The sequence below is a fragment of the Erythranthe guttata genome, chromosome 9 (genome assembly GCF_056151865.1).
Source record: "Erythranthe guttata isolate IM_541 chromosome 9, IM_541, whole genome shotgun sequence".
Lineage (NCBI taxonomy): Eukaryota > Viridiplantae > Streptophyta > Magnoliopsida > Lamiales > Phrymaceae > Erythranthe > Erythranthe guttata.
Window position 1 is genome coordinate 5,251,238 of NC_142541.1, and position 7,257 is coordinate 5,258,494.

General features: G+C 36.0%; 1 pseudogene across 1 annotated transcript; it reads right to left on the reverse strand.

Moving 5' to 3' along the window:
* Window positions 1-4,480: 4,480 nt before the first annotated feature.
* On the reverse strand, window positions 4,481-6,992 carry LOC148767945 (uncharacterized; annotated as a pseudogene). The gene is made up of 2 exons (XR_016033378.1): window positions 5,165-6,992; window positions 4,481-5,066 (listed from the first exon to the last, which is right to left on the reverse strand). The product of XR_016033378.1 is annotated as an uncharacterized LOC148767945 (transcript).
* Between the last annotated feature and the right edge of the window lie 265 nt (window positions 6,993-7,257).

Genomic DNA, 7,257 nt, shown 5'->3' on the forward strand with positions numbered 1-7,257 from the left:
GAGAATAAATATGCCTAAGAGGGGGGTGAATTAGGCTTTTCAAAACTTTTACTATTTTTGCAGAATTAAATTATTTCTAGAAAAATATATTTTTCTTTGATAATAAATATTTTGCAAACTTCCAAATTAATTCCGAATAAAGTTTTAGCAATAAACAATATATGAGTACGGAGATTTGAATACGATAAAATAAAGTACGTAAAGTAAATGACACCGAATTTATAGTGGTTCGGAGAAATTCCCCTACTCCACTCTTCTAGGCCCTCGAACTTTTATTCCACGTGCCTCCAAGATCCTTGGATCCTCCACACGAAAAAGATGTGCTTACAAGACTCTAACGACATTCGCACCAACGACGTGCTTACAAGAGACTCACTCTATCGCACTTATCAATACGTGCTTACAAGAGACTAACTCTTTCGCACTCAATAAAAATCTCACAACAAAGAAATGCTCTCTAAGAGCTTTACAAAATCCCTCTCAATATATATAATGAAACAAGTGATAAGCAAGAGGAGAATTTCGAATTTCCTAATAAATAAATGACTCTCTATAAGCTCTTTTCGAAATTGGCTTGGAATGAATAAGCTTGAATGAATGGTCCACTATTTATAGGTGAAGCTCTTCATCTCTAGAAAGGGAATAATCAATCTTTAATCTCTTGATTGATTAGATGATTAGTGTGATAGATCTCCAGCTCATTGAGATCAATTAAATCACTTGAATATGGTAAGCATTTGAATTTTGAAACTCAAAAGGAGTGTTCTTCCTTTAAAAACGATTTTCAGCAAAACATCTTCCAGCCAGGTTCAGCAACTTCCGGGCTAACTTCCAGACAGCTTATATATTTTGAATCTTGATTGAGGATTGATTTAAAATCTTTCCAAGTCCGAAAATATGATTCTCAATCAGTTTAAATCAATGGAAAGACGTTTTTCAAACAATTCAAATAGTTTTGAATATTAGACCATTTTCCAAAGATAGAAGATCTAGAATTTTGAAAAACCTTTTGCTTCCAAAAACTCACGGATATTTTCTTTCCAATCTCAGCTGACCCTTTTGAAATAATTTTCAAGTAAAAAGGATTTATTTTCGAAAATAAATTATCATTTTATAAAGGGCTAATTTTCGAAAATAAAGACCAAATAAATTGGGCTTATAATTTGATCCAAGAAAGAAAAAATTGGACCAAGACTAGAAAGCCGTATGGAGGATCGTTCGGATCTCATTCTCGGGATAGTTCAAGGACACTAGGCCTCTTATGGATTCTGTCACTCCGGTCTTGATTAATTCCGCCTTGATTAATTTGTCTAATAAAACCACGACTCAAAGAAAGACTATTAGATCAAATCAATTGTTTGTAAATCATCACATTCGAATGTAACCTTTCGGCTAACAGAAACGGACACTATACATTTCCCGTTGCCAACCTGATTGATTCTTGCAAACCATCACACGACCTTTCTGCCGAGCAACTCCAACAAATTGCTCACGCTATATCTATGTTAAATCAACATAATACTGGTAACACCAATGCCTATGCGAATGTTGCAGGTTTGCCTTCAATCAATTCTATATACACAAAGTCTTGGATTTTGGACAGTGGTGCAACTGATCACATAATTTATGATTCTAAACTTTTTGCCTCGTCGAAACCCTCAACGGTATCCGCCGTCAATTTACCCACCGGAACTTCCGCATCAATTAGTTCAATAGGAATTGTACCATTCAACCCAAACATAACTTTAGACAATGTTTTGTGTGTTCCATCTTTTCATTTAAACTTAGTATCCGTATATAAGCTTGCTTCTATCCTAAATTGTTGTGTAATTTTCTTTTCCGACTTTTGCGTCTTACAGGACTTGACTACGGGGAAGATGATTGGCTCGGGTAGACAACATGGTGGTCTTTATTATATATGGTCGCAAAGGACACCGACCTCTCATCAAGTTTCCCAATCATCAAACCTATGGCATATGCGCCTTGGTCATCCATCCCCAGCACGTTTAAAATTGGTTTCTTCTTTATTACCTCTAATAAAATTTCTTTCGATAATAACTGTAGTGTTTGCCCTATGACTAAGCAAACTAGGCTTCCATTTCCTTTAAGTTCTATATCAACTCATGCTCCTTTTGATTTATTTCATTGTGATATTTGGGGTCCGCATAAAACTCCCACACATTCAGGGGCAAGATGTTTTTTTACTATCGTTGATGATTTTTCAAGATGCACACGGGTATTTCTTATGCAAAATAAACCTGAGACACAAAGTATTTTAAAATCTTTTATTAGTTTTGCATATACACAATTTCAAGCGCATGTTAAAATTATTCGAAGTGACAATGGATCTGAAATTATGTCCATGAGAAATTTTTTCCGCTCTAATGGGATTGAATACCAACGCACGTGTGTTTATACACCACAACAAAATGGGGTTGTAGAACGAAAACATCGTCATATTCTAACTGTTGCACGTGCATTACTTTTTCAATCGAGCTTGCCGCTAATTTTTTGGGGAGAATGTATTCAAACTGCCGTTTATTTAATTAATAGGTTACCATCACCATTATTGTCAACAAAATCCCCTTATGAAAAATTATACCACCACGCACCATCATTTGATAACTTGAAAGTTTTTGGTTGCTTATGTTATGCAACTATTGTTCATCCAACTCAAAAATTTGACTCACGTACGAAACGTTGCATATTTGTTGGATACCCCACAGGTCAAAAAGGCTATAAGCTTTATGAAATGGAAACTAAAATGTTTTTTGTTAGTCGTGATGTTAAAATTTATGAAACAAATTTTCCCTTTTCCAATACTACTATTCCTTTGACCCAAGAGCAAGAACCTGTGTTACCAAATCTCTCATTTGACATTAAAAACCCTGTTCATTCAAATGGACCGTCTATTACGCCTGACCCTTCACAACAAACCGAGCCGCTTAACTTTTCTGAAAATGACAACACGTCACTTACACAAAACACCTCGCTCCCTACGCCAACTTCTGTTGAACCTAACGTGCCTCCATCTCCCAACCTACATGATACGTCAAATACCACAAACTCTGATCATCAAATGAGACAGTCGAGTCGTCCGAAGCAACCTCCCATATGGCATAAAGATTACGTGTTGTCATCCCAAGTAAATCGTTATACCTCAGACTCAAGTTCTGCACCAGGTACTCGATATCCTCTTTCACGATTTCTCTCTTATTCTCGTATTAGCCCAAAACATCGTGTTTTTTTAGCTAACATTTCAGGAAAAACGGAACCAACGACTTTTGCTCAAGCTATTCTCGATCCACAATGGCAGCATGCCATGAATATAGAATTGCAAGCTCTACAGGAAAACAACACATGGACTCTAGTTCCACTTCCTACCGGAAAGAAACCAATAGGGTGCAAATGGGTTTACAAAATCAAGTATAAATCCGACGGCACAATTGAACGCTACAAAGCTCGTCTCGTTGCCCAGGGATACAATCAAGTGGAAGGTATCGATTATCGAGAAATATTTTCTCCCACAGCTAAACTCACTACCCTTCGTATTATTCTTATTGTTGCAGCTGCCAAGAATTGGTTTACACACCAATTAGATGTTCAAAATGCTTTTCTACATGGAGGTTTAGATGAAACAGTATATATGATACCTCCACCAGGACTACGACGACAGGGGGAGAATATTGTGTGTCGTCTTAACAAATCACTATATGGGCTCAAGCAAGCTTCAAGAAATTGGTTTTCCACTTTCTCAGCCACCATCCAGAAAGCAGGCTTTCAACAATCAAAAGCCGATTATTCACTTTTCACAAAAGCTCAAGGTAAATCATTTACCGTAGTTCTCATTTATGTTGACGATATTCTTTTGACAGGTAACAATCTTCAAGAAATTGATCAGCTGAAACCATTTCTTCTCAAGCATTTTCGTATCAAAGATTTAGGAGACTTGAAATATTTTTTGGGTATAGAATTTTCACGTTCCAAGAGAGGAATATTTATGTCTCAAAGAAAGTATGCCCTGGATATTTTACAAGATTCAGGACTCATGGGCTAGGTTACACAGATACGGGAATGGGGACACGGTGACACACGGACACGGACACCGGGAAACTTTTAATAAAAAAAAGTAGGACACGGAAACGTGGGGGATACGTGTAAATATTGAAAACATAGGGGTCTATTTGTAAATTATTAAAATATTTATTTTTACAATTTAAAATTCACATATATATATTTATTCAAATTCTGTTTCAAGTTTTCAACCTTAAATCAGCAAAAAATTATAGATTAGGAGCTAGCATATGTTGTAGTCATTTTCATATTATACTAAAAATTAAAAAAACAATCAAATTAGATATAATAAAAAAACGATGTTCAGCTAATCAACATAAATTATCCAATACTTCATAAAATATTGCTTTTAAAATAATAATAATAATAATAATAATAAAATTGAAGGAGCATTTTCCATCACTTCCTACTTTTCAGCCGCCTCATCTTCAGTCTAAAGTACGGCCTCTAATTCTGGTTCATCTAAAGAAAGGTCGGCAATTTCAAGAATTCCAGTATCTTCCATACTTCCAAATTCATCCCCACCAACGTCCCACATCTTTGTCTTTTCATCATGGTATTGGGAAGTACCTCTAAACAAAAGACGAAGATTGGTATGAACGAATACTAAATCCTCTGCTCTTTTAGGAGTTAATCTATTCCTTCTAAATGAATGAATAAAGGAATACGTACTCCAATTCCTTTCACAACAAGAGGAGGAAGTAGGTTGTCCAAGAACCCTAAATGCCAATCGTTGAAGCAAATGAGAAGTTGAACCATAGCATGCCCACCACTTTCTAGGCTCAATATCAAATCTACTGCCAATAGAATCTGGATCTCCAAATGCCCCACTCTTGAGAGAAAAATTGGCAAATTCATCAATGACCTTTGCACGATCCTCTTCGTTTGCGAACATTCTTTTAAAACACTTAATTCTTTCAGTTGAAACTTATGCATCCATATGAGGTGGCAATCTACCTTCTCCGTCTCGAAGCCATTTATCACTATAATACCTTAGCGAAAAAACAAGAAAGCGAATAACAAGAAGTCAAAAAATAAAGAACACGTTGATATAAAAAAAATTTAAATATTGATAAAAATAAAAACTCACTTTGGGTTCAATGAGTGAGCCAAGCAATGAAGAGGGGTATTATTCTTTGCCCAACGATCAACAAGAATCTCATGGACCACATCATAAAAAGCAGAAGATTCAATTAGTTGCTTTCCTTCATGCTCATAAATAGCCTTCTTCACTTTTTCAATCATGGAGTCCCACATCTCATAAGCTAAATGAAGACATGGCTTGTCTGTATCACAAACTCTAAGCATTTCATAAATCGGGGCAGTAAAAGAAAGAATGTAATCAACCTTTTTCCACCAATCTTCATTCACCACCGTATCGCGAACAAATCTAGCTTTCACTTGGTCATCTTCTCGGTATTGTGCCCATTGTTCACTGAAAACCATTAACCCTAAAGCACGTTTAATAAGCTTGAATCTCTTAAGCATGACAACAACATAAGCAAAACGAGTGTCGGCAACTGAAAGCAACTTCAAATGACTAAACCGATAGAAAATAGCTAGCCTCATGTTATGGTTCATTATAAAATTCTTGATTTGCATAGCATCTGCATAAACGATACTTATCCAACTACACAAGTCATATGTAACTTGATTAGCTTCCGCATTTCTAGCTGCACAAATATTTTTCAAAGCAAGATTGAGAGTATGAACAATACAGGGAGTCCAATATATATTCGGAAACATGCCTTCAATAATTTCTCCAGCGGCCTTACAATTTCTAGCATTGTTAACTTGAACAACCTTTCATGTCCAACCTCGTCGATTACTTCTTTCAACAGCTTTGCAATAAATTGTTTATCTTTTATCTCACCAGAACAATCCACGGCTTTGACAAACATAGGACCAGACTCAGAAAAAACCATAATATTAATCAAAGGTCTCCTCTGTGGGTCACTCCAACCATCACTCACAATACTAACACCTTTTTCGAACCAAGTGCTCTTAATAGGTTCCAACAACCTCTCCACGTGGGCCTTTTCTTGCTGGAGCAATGTGGTTCTGAATTTATTGAAGCTGGGAGGAACATAACCACCCAATGAATGATTAGCAGCAAATACAAAAGAGCTTAGAAAATAAGGATTATTAGAAGGATTAAAAGGTATGCCCCCAGTATAAAACATCCTAGCAATTTCTGCATCCAATTGATCTCTAGTTTGTAAATCAAAAGCTCTAGCAATAGGTGAGTCGTCTGCTCGTCTCTTCTTCAAATTCAAAAGATTTGAACCACCTGCTTCACCAGACAATGGATTCATCGTAGTTTTCGGTAAAGAAACTTTCTTAGGTTGTGAATTTAGAATTTTTTGTGTTACATCTTCTTCCATCTTCTTCATTTCAGAAATATCATCCTTGCCAACACTCGTGCAACATGCAATCCCTTGCTTCTTAATAGTTAAGAGGTGAGCCCTTACCCTGGTGTAATTTCCTTGTTTTTCTTGATGACAGAAATTACAAACCCATTTACAATTACCACCTCCGTCCCCTAATTTCCCGATTTTAGTGAAATATTTCCACAGAACATTATTCTCTTTGTCTCTACTTCTAATATGATCCATAGATAAACAAAAAGACACGAAAAACCAAAAAAAAAAAACGAACAGAGAAGAGAATATAATATAATATTATTGTTGTATAGTCTGTGTTCGTGTATAAAAGAAAAAAGCAAAAAAGTAAAAACTAATATATAATATATTAGTTTATGCCTTTATGGCTTTTGCAGAAAGAATTTACGGCTGGCTAGGGTACAGCCTATAACAAAAAAGCTAAAGTAGGTTTTGACTTTTGAGTTTTGCCTTTTGGGCTTTTCAAAAAGCCTGCGAATTTTTATTTCCTCTTTGACACGCGTATCAATTTTGGATACGCGTGTTCAATTATGTCATAATTACTAACACGCCCCCCAAGCGTATTATACGCGTATTTGGGCGTTTCGTGTCGGAAACTTGTCCGACCGACACGTGGACACTTCTCATAGTAGGCGTATCTGTGTAACAGAGCTCATGGGTTCTCGTCCAGACAAATTTCCAATGGAATAAAATTTGAAGCTTACCCCTACAGATGGAATACTATTAGATGATCCTACCAAGTATAGAAGATTGATTGGAAGATTGATTTATCTTACGGTTA